This window comes from Ursus americanus, chromosome 31, assembly GCF_024610735.1.
Source record: "Ursus americanus isolate L20-20 chromosome 31, mUrsAme1.1.p, whole genome shotgun sequence".
Lineage (NCBI taxonomy): Eukaryota > Metazoa > Chordata > Mammalia > Carnivora > Ursidae > Ursus > Ursus americanus.
In genome coordinates, this window is record NC_142157.1 from 32,303,936 (window position 1) to 32,317,193 (window position 13,258).

Consider the following 13,258-nt stretch of genomic DNA (forward strand, 5'->3'; position numbering starts at 1 on the left):
AGAAAGATCTCCCAGAAATCATGAAGGAAAAGGTTCGGGCTCCTGGTGGCTCAAATGGTTAAGCGTCTGCCCTCAGCTTAGATCATGGTCCCAGGGTCCTGAGATCGAGTCCTGCATTGGCTTCCTTGCTCAGCGGGGAGTCTGCTTCGCCCTCTGCCCCTCCCCCCCACTCGTTCTCTCATCTCTCTCTCTCTCTTTCTTTCTCAAATAATAAATAAATAAAATCTTGAAAAAGATTAATAACCCGACAGAAGAAAGAAAACAGGCAAAGATTCTGGACAAGAAAGTTATAAAAGAGAAACCTCAAATGTCCCCTGATGGGAAAGGGTGGTTAGTAATGATCAGGGAAATGCAGATTAGTGAATATTTACTTCAACAAAAAGATATCAGTATATAGTGTCCTCTTGATGACCGTTGAAAGGTCTGACTGTATGTTGGTGGGCCTGATGGGCATATGGGGCTCAGGCTGCTAGTGGGGGTTACAGACTGATACGTGTATTTTGGGAGGCGGTAGATGATGTCGAGGACCCTTAGACACGCATACCACACGTACGCGGGATTTCTCCTTTTATGAACGTACTTCGAAGTAACGCAGGCACCTCCCACGGAGTCAGTGTGAGGACGTTTACTGCAGCAGTGTTGGTAATAGTGAAAGGCCCCGTTCGTCGGGGTAAGTTGGAGAGCATATTCATAGTACGTCTATCCTCTACTAAGGTTAAAGTGGATTCGAGTACGTGTTTTCACACTAACAGATCTAAAACTTACAATGGCAGATGGAAAAAGAAGTTGCCAGCTTCATTTATAAGCGGTATGACTCCACTTGTATAGACTGAAATACAGAACAGCCTAAGTATGGAAGCGTGCCCGTGTCTGTAGGAAATGCATGAAATCACGGAACCGCACGCCAGCGTCGTGCTGCGGTCGCCTCCGGGCGAGGAAGGGGTGTGTGACTTGGGGAGAGACACAGAGGGAACTCCAACTCTGTGCTATTTCATTTCTTGAAACAAAGTTAGGAAGCAAATGCAGAATGCTACTATTCAGCTTGGGCGGCAAACCGGACACAGGGGTCTATGCTCTGTTTCGGTGATCCCAGGGTTTTCATACCAGCCGTTGAAGGCACAGAGGAGGATCAAAGCGCAAAAACGTCTTTTTAAAAAAGAGGAAGAGATCCATGGAGCTGTTGCAAAGTAGACTCAGCCTCCCACTGGCTATGAGGTCCTGTTTTCGGTTATGAGATCTCGTATTCCACAATAGGACCTGACACTGTTTCTCCACCATCCTTATTTTTGGGCCGAGGAAACAGGTTGCAACTACTTTCTTAGGTAAACTAGATTTTGAAACCCTGAGGGCACCGTGTGGCCTCCAGGACCCGTCTGCCTCATGTCCGAAGGGCAGTGTTGGCTAAATCCCCCTGCCGTTGGCTAGCCTCTCCTGCTCTGGGATGGCCCACTCCCTGGGGGATTGCGAACCTTCTAGATGTGACTCTGGGCAAGGTTCCCAGCCTGAAATCCTACCTTTTGGAGACATGGGAGCCTGAGGAACCGGTTCAGTAGGAAGACCCATCATCCAGCTCCGGGATGCTGCCTGCCCCCCACAGGGAAAGAAGGGGTCTCCTAGCACCCTTCACTCTCCTGCTCCTCTCTGGGTCCCTTCCTATCGCCAGGGAAGGAAGTGGAGTCTCCTCCTTCCCTCCTTCCCTTCCTGATGCTGGTACCCCATCTGTACTTGGATGAGTCCGTGCAAAGAAATTGTTTGGGACCAAAAGAATGCCGTGGCAGTCCGTTCCCTCCCTGGGGTTGCTGTGTTAGAGCTGATGGTGCTGTAAGCGGCTGAGTTCCTTTATTAAAGAAAAACAGCCTAAAACCAGCTCTGCACACACGGCTCAGCCACGACCTCACATTGTGAGTGGCTGTGCTGTCTCCCAGACGTCACGAGGGATCACAAGGTGTGAGCAGGCCAGCTGCGTGCCCTCCCTCTGGGCAGCTCCAGCATTGACGGTTCTCCCAGTAACGGCCTGGAAAGTACTTCCAGACCCTGGAGTCTTTTCTTTCTCTCTTTTCTCAGTGTCGGTACCACATGGCACTGACAGCTGAGCCCCACTACTATTGGCATTGAAAGTCTTGTGATCTCTGGCAGCTGGAGTGAAAGTATGTCTTAAGTGGGTCCAATCTAAACAAGGTGCCTCCTAAAAGCCCAGTGTCTCAAAACCATAAAGAAAGGGAGAGAAGATTCATGATGGGTCTCCCCCCCCCCCACACACACTTACTTCTTTATATAGATTTTTTCTTTCCAGCAGCTGGTCTCCAGGTGAACCAGACTTCAGAGTGGAGACGTTGCAACTGAACTTGGAGCCAGTAGGTGCGATTCGCTTAGCTCTCTGCTTTCTGCGTGATCAATAAAGAAAACTCCCATTGCTTCTTGTTAATCCAAATCCTGAGACATTCTGTTGTGTTGAAGACAGAGCACTAGATGGGAGAAGAGGCAGGAACATTGACTCAAGCCTTGGTCCACTTTCCCCATCCACCCACCCGCCAGCCCACCCTCCCTTTATCCATCCATCCAGCTCTCCTTCCCTCTCTGTCTCTCCCTCCCTCCATGCACCCAGCCATTCCTCCTTCCCTCTGTCCATCCACCCATCCCTCCCCTCTCCCTTCAGGCATCCATCTATCTCTCCCTTCCTTGCTCCAGCCAGCCAGCCAGCCCACCATACAACCACCTCCCCCTCCTTCCATGCATCCATCCATCCCTCCTTCCCTCCCTCCACCCATACACTCATCCTTTTCCCCTTTCTCTTTGTTTATTTTAGAACAGTTTTTCTATTTTAAGTTCTCTGCTGGTCACTAAGGATTTAAAAAAGATCCATGAAAAACAACTCTCGGCCCTGAGGATTTCAAAGATCATTTCTCAGGGAGCAGACACAGGAGCAAGTGCTGAGTCTAGAAATGTAGCAGTTAGGGTGCGAGCCCAAACAGGACAGGGCTACCTCTGCTCTTGTCGGGGGAGAAGAGAGATGCCCCAGACTCGGGTCTCAGGACTTGGGTTAATAAATGGATTCGTTTTTATATTCCTGGTGCCGTGTAATTTACAAAACTATTTTTTAAAAGATTTTATTTATTTGAGAAAGAGAGCTTAAGTGGGGGACAGGACAGAGGGAGAGGGAGAAGCAGACTCCCTGCTGAGCAAGGAGCCCAACATGGGGCTTGATCCAGGACCCTGGGACTATGACCTGAGCTGAAGGCAGACGCTTCACCAATGGAGCCACCCAGGCATCCCTACAGAGCTTTATAAAATGTCCATAATTGGCACTATTTTTCATTTGTTTTGTGCCTTTTCTCCCAAGCACAGAAACCAGAGAATGAAGTTCAATCCTGTGGAATTTTACATGAGTGGAGAGTTTACTGTAATCCCTTCTTGTGTTTATGGTTTCCAAGACATGGATGACACTTTCTACAAGGCCAGACCAGGCACCCAGGGAGCAGGGGGACTTCGCCGACGAACCTGTGGTAATCTACACTTTGCAGAACACGTGTGGGTCATTTAAAAAAATTGAAATAAACTGAGGCATGAAAGAAATCCATCACAAGTTACTTTCAACATGTCTGATCGTTAGTTTTTTTTTTCTTTTGGGGTGGGGGTTGGAGGAGTCCCTTGCTTCTTTTAAAATAACAGTATAAAATTTTATGCAAGAAACAGCAAAAGTATGCTTCAGTCCCATCTAGTAGACACCTGGAAATGGAATAAGAAGGGTAGGGACAGGAACGCGGGAGAATGAAGGGCGGAGGCGTGGTGGAAGGAGAGGGAAGAGAGAGCGCCAGTGAGCAAGTAGGTGGGACGCTGGGCCGCGCCTGGTGGGATTGCTGAGTTTATCAGCTGCCCTTCGTGACATCATCTGAGGGGTACCGGCCAGAGCTCTGTAGGGGTGGGGGCTTTCTTCTCAGAGCAGGCGGACAGCGGGTGCAGCTTTGGGTGAATATGGCAGTGAACCGAGCAATCCCATCTGAACGTCTGGATGACATCAAACCCCAGTGCCCACACCTGCCTCCCCCCCTCCCCCCCACTCTTCCACCAACCAGCGACTCCCAGGACTGGGGGCTGCGCCTGAAGCTCCCCGGACGCTCTGACCTAGTCCGTGGATCGATTCTGCATGGCCCTGCAAGAGCGCAGCGCAGTGGGGAAGGCTCAGGAAAACCAAATGCCATCTCTAGTAACGAGGAAACTGTGACCCAAGACGGGAGGCTTTGGTTCTTACGTTGAACACGAAGATCACAAGTTCCCAAGCTGGCAGTATTCCTTTGCATTCTAGAAACATTTATCTGATTGCCTATGTTGGTCAGGACATTCTATGGGACTCTGCCCGGGTCACAGAGGAATAAAACCCAGAGTACGGCAGCCGGCTAAGTGCAAACACAGGGCTCTGCTCGGGGCCGTCAGGAAGAATCTCAGCAATGAGCAGCCACGTTCCATTCGGAAGTAGAATGGAGTCCAAAGGGTGGATGGTCAAGAAACGTCACTGCGTCTACTCAAGACTAAACACAACAGAATATGATTTCAGCGCGAGGCCGCTGATTTACACTCAGTGCGAGAGAAAGCAGGAAGGGGTGGAGGAGGCGGGAGGAAGGCACTTTGGGGGACTTGGAAGGGTTTTAGAAGTTTGTCGCATGGGTGGTTTTCCTTCTCCTCATCACAAGCACGCTTCTAGAACGACTGGGTGTCACCAGAGAAGCCAGTTTGAGCCGACAATGGGGGGAGAATAAGAGAGGTTAAAATAATAATTTTCTCAAGCTATCGGGCAAAGGTCGGATGAGAAGCAAGGTAGGGGTTAGAGATACTGGAAATCTGGCCCAGCAGCTGCGTTACCATCTGGAGGAATATTCTGGGGCAGGATGCTTCGGGGTGGTTGGAGAGACAGGGGTTCTATGAGGGGGGTGAGGGTTACCCTGCCTGGGCCAAGGGACGCCCAGGTAGCTGGCAGAACGTGATTTCTGGTGCCTCTGTGAGGGGCTTTTCACAGGAGATGAGCGTTTGGGCTGTGGGACCGGGTAAAGCTGGTGGCCCTCCACAGGGCAGGCATCGTCCCCTCCGCGGAGGGCCTGCAGAGAACAGAGCTGGAGGAAGGGAGAATCTGCTCTCTCCGCCTGAGCTGGGACATCACTTTTCTCCTGCTCTCAGACCAGGACTTAGCCCACGGGCTCCCTCGCTTCTCGGGCTTCTGTGCGGGACTGAATCACGCCAGCAGCTTCCTGGGCCTCCAGTACCCATGGCGGACCGGGGGACTTCCCAGGCTCCACAGTCATGTGCGCCAGCTCTTACAATAAACCCTTCTACTGATATTTCTCTCTCTCTGTCCCATTAGCTCTGGTTCCCTGGAGAACCCTGGCTACCACAACCAGTGAGAGTTCTGCAGATTGTGTTGTCGTAATTCAACATGGTGATACCTGTTGAACACGAACCGAAGGCCATCATTTGCCATGCAACAACGTGGCTTAAGATTTGGCATTTATTAAAATACGTGGTATAGTCTACGACCTACTAAGCATTGTTTTGTGTCAGGTGGTAATGCAGGGAAGCAGCTACGTTGGGAAGGGCTCAGGGTCAGAGGGAGCGGAAATATCAAATTCCACACCCTGATTTACCAGGGAGGCGGTGAAGGGGGTCATGCAACCTTCCTAAATCTTCTATTCCAGTGGCTTGTTTTGGGTTTGTTAGTTTGTTTTTTAAGATTTTATTTATTTGTCAGAGCACAAGCAGGGGGAGCAGCAGACAGAGGGAGAAACAGGATCCCCGCTGAGCAGGGAGGCCGATGTGGGGCTCAATGCCAGGACCCTGGGATCATGACCTGAGCTGAAGGCAGACGCTTCACAGACAGCCACCCAGGCGCCCCTGAAGGGCTTGTTAAAACAAATGGCTGAGGGGCGCCTGGGTGGCTCAGTTGGGGAAGCATCTGCCTTCGGCTCAGGTCATGGTCTCAGGGTCCTGGGATCGAGTCCCACATCGGGCTCCTTGCTCGGTGGGGAGCCTTCTTCTCCCTCTCCCTGCTCTTGCGGTCTCACTCACTCTCCCTCTCTCCTTCTCAAATGAATAAATAAAATCTTAAAAAAACCAAAAACAAGACAGACTGCTGAGCCCCACTTCCAGAGTCTCTGACTCAGTGGCCCTGGGGTGGGGCCTGAGGAGGTATCTTTCTGGTAAGTTCGGGGCTGCTGCTGCTGCTGCTGGGGGAACGGGGAGAAGCCACGTTTTGGGACAACTGCCCTCGTCGGCTGCAGTGAGCTCTTCACTAGACTCCCGCATTTTAGCTTCTAGCTTCAGTGCAATGAAATGTCCCGAAGCCGAGTATTTTAGGGGGACTTGGGGACCCCGCTGCAGGCCTCCTGGAGGAATCACTCGGGACCCGGTTTCAGAGGCCGGGTGTCCAGCAGCGTGCTCTGCAGGTCTGGGCTACAAGGCACACGACGCTGTGTCCCTCGGGGCTCCGTGTGTCTGCATGTCCAGCCACAGCCAGCCCCGTCTGCACTCGGCGCCCGCACTTGGCCCACGTTACCTCAGAGCAGGTGCAAGCCATTTTCCTCAGGACGCTCTGGCCGCTGAAGGAAATGATTGATGAGCCCACCACATCGCCCACGGATAAGCACATGCCGCCGTTAAGGGGGGTTTCTTTCGTGTTTCTTCTATTGCCAAGCAAATCAAAGCCCTTTGTAAAGTTTGGCCCCTGGTCAGCTTATGAGGTAAGAGACTGTTGGTGCCATCTTTCTGTACGGAAACGCTGGGAATAAAGACATAGCCTGGGGGGGCGGGGGGGGGGGGTCCCTGTCCACCAGGTCACCTTGATGCAAGGCCTCTCCGTGTGGTTCCTGCACATTTCGGGAAGTGGCCACATCCAAGTACATGGTGGGATGGGGAGAGTCTCTCTCCCTTTTGGGAATTTCCAGACTGGTCCTTGGCTGTACCCTATTTCCCCGAGGCCCTTTTGCCCAAACTGGGACATCTGGTCCGGGGGACATCAGGATGCTCCCCTGGGCTTGTGACATATTCCAGGGGGACACAGAGGGAAGCTGCGGCCAGAGTAGGGGCCAATCCCTGGCCCCATGCAGCTGGGACTTTTAACAGGGCTTCAATAGCATCCTCTCCGAGGCCAGAGATAAAGGCTGTTCATTCACTCTGTCTGTCTGTCTGTGCATTATTTAGCAGACATTACTGAACGTCCAATGCATGATTCTGAGCAGGGTATCAGGAAGGGGAATGCAAAGTCTTGGCTCCCCTCTAGGACCTTCCCATTTAGGAGGGGAGAAAGGCCATATCAACAGTATCAACATCAATGTCAATAAAAGCCAGAACGGAGCGAACGCCTTACAAGAGGGAAAAGTGCTCGAGAGCTCTTAAAAGAAAATAAGAAGTATATAAACCTGGACATGCTTCATAAAGGAGGAAACTTGGAAAATTGGATAAAATGCAAGTACGGGGAGAGTGCGAGGGTGCACGTGCTTTACAAGCGCAGGGACTCGAACAGGCAGCAGGTGGGGACAGGAAAGCTTAGGCTTTTAAGATCATTTAGGATGTGTTCGCCTGCAAGGGGACCCCAGAATCAAAGAGGAACATGTTCTCTCAGAGAACGGGGAGTTAGCAGCGGGCAGGCTCCAGGATGGGTCAACAAGCCCCCACCTAGCCCAGCCCAGCTTGTCCTCTGGGCAGAGGACAGCTGGCCATCCCCACCTGACAATGTCCAGTGGAAGACGTGATATCCTCTTTTCTGTTGTTCTCTTGGTCGGGGGGGGGGGGGCATTCCTTGTCTTTCGACAGCCCCACTCCCCGCTCCCTGCCCTGCTCAGCAGACACAGGGTAGATGAACTCGTGTCCAATCCTGAACCAGTCGCTGAGTCACTGAGATTGGCTTAGACTGATCGCTGGGGGGAGTGGGTGTCAGGGGTCCACAGGGACTACCGCAAAGGGAGTGCCCGGCACAGAGGAAAAGACCACCTGCTGTGGCATAGGACATGGGAGGTGCTGACCAGCAAACAAGATGGAAAAGAAGGGCAGGCTGGAAATGCCAGGTAAGGAGGCTGGGGAGTTTATTCTGGAGACAGGGAGTGATAAGAACAGAAACATGCATGCATGTTCTGGAAGATGGGCAGCAAGCAGGGGCAGGAGGCAAGGGATCTGTCAGAGGTTCTTTCAGGAGGGGGGAGAGGCGGGGAGGGGGCAGGAGGAAAGTGAGGAGGGTTGTGCCTGCCAATTCAGAGTACCATCCACTGGATGAGTGACTAACTGGATTAAGTCTGGGGGTGGCTGGTCTTGTGAACCGAAGCCTGAGCTCCTGGGAACATAGGCATGCCATATAAAATAACATAACATAAAGGGATCGAGAGGTGGGGCTGGTTGACCAGTGGTGCCCTCCCCCACCCTCACTCAGGTTAGGACCCTGGTTCCCACTCTGCAGACAGGCGCCAGTCCCCTAACCGGGGCCCTCTAAGGTCGTGCGTCTGACCTTGCTGCTCAGAGCGAGAGGGCAGAGGCCGTGAAACAGCTAGGTTGAAAATGGAAAGATGACTCATGGGCTTCGGAACTGGAGGAAATGAGGGCTGCGGAGCCTTGATCCTGCCCCTGTGCTAATTGTTTAACTCTCTACCCAAGATTGCAACGTTAACAGAGCCGAGATTCCCAGCATAAAGAATTTCCATTCTCCCCACTGGCGCTCAGATCGCTTGTCCCTGCTGGCACTCAGTACCTGGAGTGAGTCTTTGTTCTCTGTGCCATGCTGGGAACTTTCTCTCTACTTTTACGTAACCCAGATAAGGACAGGAAGAGAGTCCCTGCAAGCTTTACTTGGGGACGTTGGCCCCTTGAAAGTGACCCCACGATTTCTGCACGTTTCCAGCAGCAAGCTCAGCCTGGGTTTTCATTCTCTCCTGTAGAAACCTTGCAGTCCAGTCTTGTCAGCCCTGTGAGTGGGGGCTGCTCAGGGTAGAAGGAATGGGACCCTCCTCTTGAAAGCCTAAGAGTTCAACTTTGAACCTCCTCTAAGGCTCCATTCTTAAGTCTGTGTATTAGTCAGGAGAGCCAGGTGCTGTAACAAACAGCCCCAAGCCCCAGGGGTGTAATACGATATAGTTTACATTTCCTCCATGGCACAGGGGACCTGAGTTTTTGGGAGGGCTCTGCTCCTGTGGTCATCAGGGACCCAGGGTTCACTACCATGTGGGGCCTTGGGATTCTCCTCTGAATCTCTTCCCACAGATAAGAGAAGAGGAAACACGTCATGCTCCCCTGCCTCAGGGTGGAGGGGACACCCATCACTGCCACTTACAGCCTACTGGGGACAACTCCACCCAGTTGGGGTGATGCTGAGAATGTAACATCGCTGTATGGTGGGGAAGATGAAAGCACAGATACTGGCGAACAGCTAGCCTGAGTGCCTCTGACCCCATGTCAGATAGAAAACCATGTGTATTGAAGCATGCCAAATGCAATCTCCTCCTAGAATTCCCCTTGGTGGTGAGGGGCCAGAATTCAGCTCATGGGCCATAGTTTGCCAACCCCTAGTACCAAAGCTTAAATATGCCAGAGCCAAAGTTTTTATAATTTTTTTTACTTTTCCCATACAGTGCCAAGATGGCTGCCACAGCTCCAGTCATCATGTCCTTATTCCAGGCAGGAAGAAAAAGGAAGGATCAGGGACAAAGGCGTGTCTGCCAGCTAAGTAAGCCTTGTTTACTTAGCTTCAATCTCACAGGCCTCCCCACCTCTGCAAAGAAGACTAAGACAAACAGTTGTTGCTTTTTTCCCTCAGTTTGGGCTCACTGTCATACCACACAACATATGTTTTCTCTTATTAAGGAAGAAAGGAAGTATAGCAATTACTTAAATAAAGAAAACAAACAAACAAAAATAGTAAGTAGCACCTAGTTGCCCTATCAGCGCTGCCTTTTTACAAAAAACCCTCCATGGAATCCAACAGGAAAGCCTCCTCCGTTTACTCGTTTTTGGTCACTTCTAACTTTGCTCCGTGCTGAAATCCCGAGAGGAGAGTACAACCTTCACAGTCTAATGCTGCAAAAGGACTAGAATTTTCTGATCCTTGCTGAAAACAACAACAAAACCCCACAAAACTCAACGACTCCTTTCAGGCTGCGTCGGTTTCCAGTTGAGGAATGAGAAGGGCAGAGGCAGGGGAGCAAGGGCATGGTTAGCAGCTTGCGGGGAAAGGCGGAGGCTCCCGGCCTCGGGCAGGACTGCTGATGCGCAGCGGGTCCCAGGGACTCTCCGCCCCACTAGCTCGAGGGTCTGGGGAAGCAGATTCCATGGTGTCTCTTGGTCGTCACTTCAAGGCTCCCTCTTCCAAAAGCATTTATGACCCGGCAGTTCTCGAGCCCCAGGTTGTGCCCCGTGTGCTGCAAGTCTTTCCAAACTGCGGAGAGCAGACCCTGCAGACTCGCTGCTGGTCCCACGACGTGTGGTGCTGCAGACAGTGTCCCACCCGCAGACCCGGGGAGACCCAAGTCCTCTTGGACCCCAAGCGTCACGGTCTCTCTGTTCTCCTTCCTGTCGTCCCTTTCTCCTTTCCAGAATTAGCGCTTTTTTTTTCTTTTTTTTTTTTTTTGAGTGTCTGGCGACAAGGACAGGATGAGACGTTGGCCTTAGAACCCAGAGAGCTGGTGTAGAAGAGGAGGAGGTTGCCGTGCCCCGCTGAGCCTGTCCCCTTGATTTAGGAGCAGCCCCAGACGGTGCTCTTCGTCCCTGGTTTTTGCCTGTGTTCAGCGACTCTCTCTGACACCCGTCTTGCCCCTTCCCTCCACCACCTTCCGTGTTCTCTGGCCGCATGGCTGTGCCTGACGGCGGCACACGGAATTGCATCCCCCCAGAGGCATCCGTCGGATCCCCATCTCCCACGTGGCTGTATTGGCGACAGGCTTGTCGAGAGGTGGTGAGGGCTGAATGAGCTCATAAAGGGTGTGGCCCTGACCGGAGAGAACTGCTGTCCCCATACAGAAGAGGGAGGGACACAAGAGCTCTCTGCTCAGCAGGTGAGGAGGACGCGCGTCTGCCGGCCAGGAACAGAGCTCTCACCAGGATCTCAGCAGCTCTCTTGGACTTCCCACCTGCAGAACCTCCTGGTGGAACCACAGTACAGCCTGCGGTGGAAGCCCCAGTCTGTGGTCTTCTGCTGTCCCTCCCGCTGTCATCGGCACCCCCTCGCCCCAGACGTCCGTGTTAACACGGGGAGGTGTACTGCTGGCTTCGGACGCCAGGAGGCGCTCTCCGCCTCTCCTCGAGCTCTCCGTGAAACCCATCTCAGGCTGTGTAGAAGGCTCTACACTTAAGAGCTAAAATCCTTTTCATCTTTCAGGGGTTCAGCTCATTTAGGACCCTTTCAGTATCTCCATAAATTCACCCCCTTGTTGGGTTTCCACATGTGTTGCTTATAACTCTCCTCAAAGCACTTTAACCTTGGTGCCAGTCTGATCATAGGCCATTCTAGTAATTCACTGATGAGCTTGTGTGGTTTCCCCAAACCGTAGGTGCCTTGAGGATGGCGACCAGGTCCTGCTCCTCATCACCCCGTAATCCTGGTGCCAGCGCCCGGGCCGGCTCAGAGAACCAGCTCATGTGTGTGCACTGAGCACGGCTCAGGGGGAATGGGGTTGGTTGCTGGGGAGTGTGTGTGCCTGGTGCGGGTGAGAGCCCGTGAGAGGGAGGTCTGGTGCCCCTTCCCGTCGCTCAGTTGCACGCTTGGCACTGAGCAAAGACCTGAGCATCTCAGTAGCCTGCTCTCATTTCCAGGCATTCACGGAGCCAGGGGCAGCAGGACTGTAGGCAATGCCCCGCGGAGATGCGAAGAGGTCCCAGAGTAGCCGGCTCCGCTAGGGCATTTCTGGGATTGGTGGTTAAACAAAGGGGCTGCCTTCTAGTTGGGTTTGAAATCTGGGGTTTGGATTTTAGTTGCAGCATGGGGTGGATGGGCGAAGAAGTCCCCGCCCTGAGCTGGTTCACTGGACAAGGCAGTAAGCCCTTCACGAAGATCTCCAGAACCTGCCAGAAGGAAATAGCCTTTTGACCCAGATGTTGGTCAACACCACCTTCACTCCCATAGTTGCCAGAAGTTCTGTTACCCTTTGGGTTTTCTGACCTTCGAACCAGCAGTGTCCAGGATGTCCTGGCCTCCTGAGCGGTCTGCAGAACATTGTCCTCAAGCCACAGTCAGCAAAAACTAGAGACAGAGCAGGGTGGCTCCTACAGCAGAGACCCGTTCTGCCACGCTGGGTGGTCAGTGGTGGGCCAGTTCCAGGAAGATCATGGAGTGGGTCATCTCGCTATTTTTCTGGAACCTTCTGTGACTCTCCCCCAAGGCCACTCCTCTCTCTCTCCCAGTGAGAGAAGGCTTCCCCCTTCCTCCTTGTACTTCCCAAGGCAGTATGTGGACCCTGGTCTGGCCCTCAGTCGTGAGCCCCACTGTCCCAGGCAGGGACTGGCCACCACCAGAGGGTGACTGGCCCATCTTTGGACCACTCAGGATTTGCTTTGAGATGACAGTGACGCTTTTGAATCATCAGCCTTTGCTCCATCCTTGGAACTAGAGACAACAAGTCTACTTTTTCTGCTATTTGGCAGCCGTGCAAATAATAATGATGGTGATTATTTGCCTTCATCAGCTTGGGCTGCCGTAACAAAAGTCCACAGGCTGGATGGCTTCCACAACATTCGTTTCTCAGTTCCGGAGCCTGGACGTCTGAGATCAGAGTGCCAGCAGGTTTCATTTCCGGTGAAAGCTCTCTTCCTGGCACGCAGGTGGCAGCCTTCTTGCTGAGTCCTTGCGTGGTGGCGAGAGCGAGCTCCAGTCTCTCTTCTTCATCTTATAAAGACACGAAGCCGCCCATGGCCTGATTTAACCCTAATCCCCTCTCAGAGGCCCCACTTCCAAATACGATGGCACTGGGGGTCGGGCTTCAACATAGGAATCTGGAGGGACACACACATTTGGTCGCTAACATTATTATTATTAAGCTTTCAGTTCTTTTTTTTTTTAATTTATTTATTCTTAAAATCCCAGAGTAGGTAACATGCAGTGTTATAGGAGTTTCAGGTGTACAAAACATGGAGTCAACAATTCTATATATTACTCTGTTCTTCACGATCAGTGTGCCCTCAACGCCCTTGACCTATTTCACCCGTCCCCTACCCACCTCCCCTCTGGTGACCGTCAGTGTGTTCTCTGTAGTTAATAGTCTGCTTTTTTGGTCTTTTTTCTTTGTTTTATTTCTTAAAT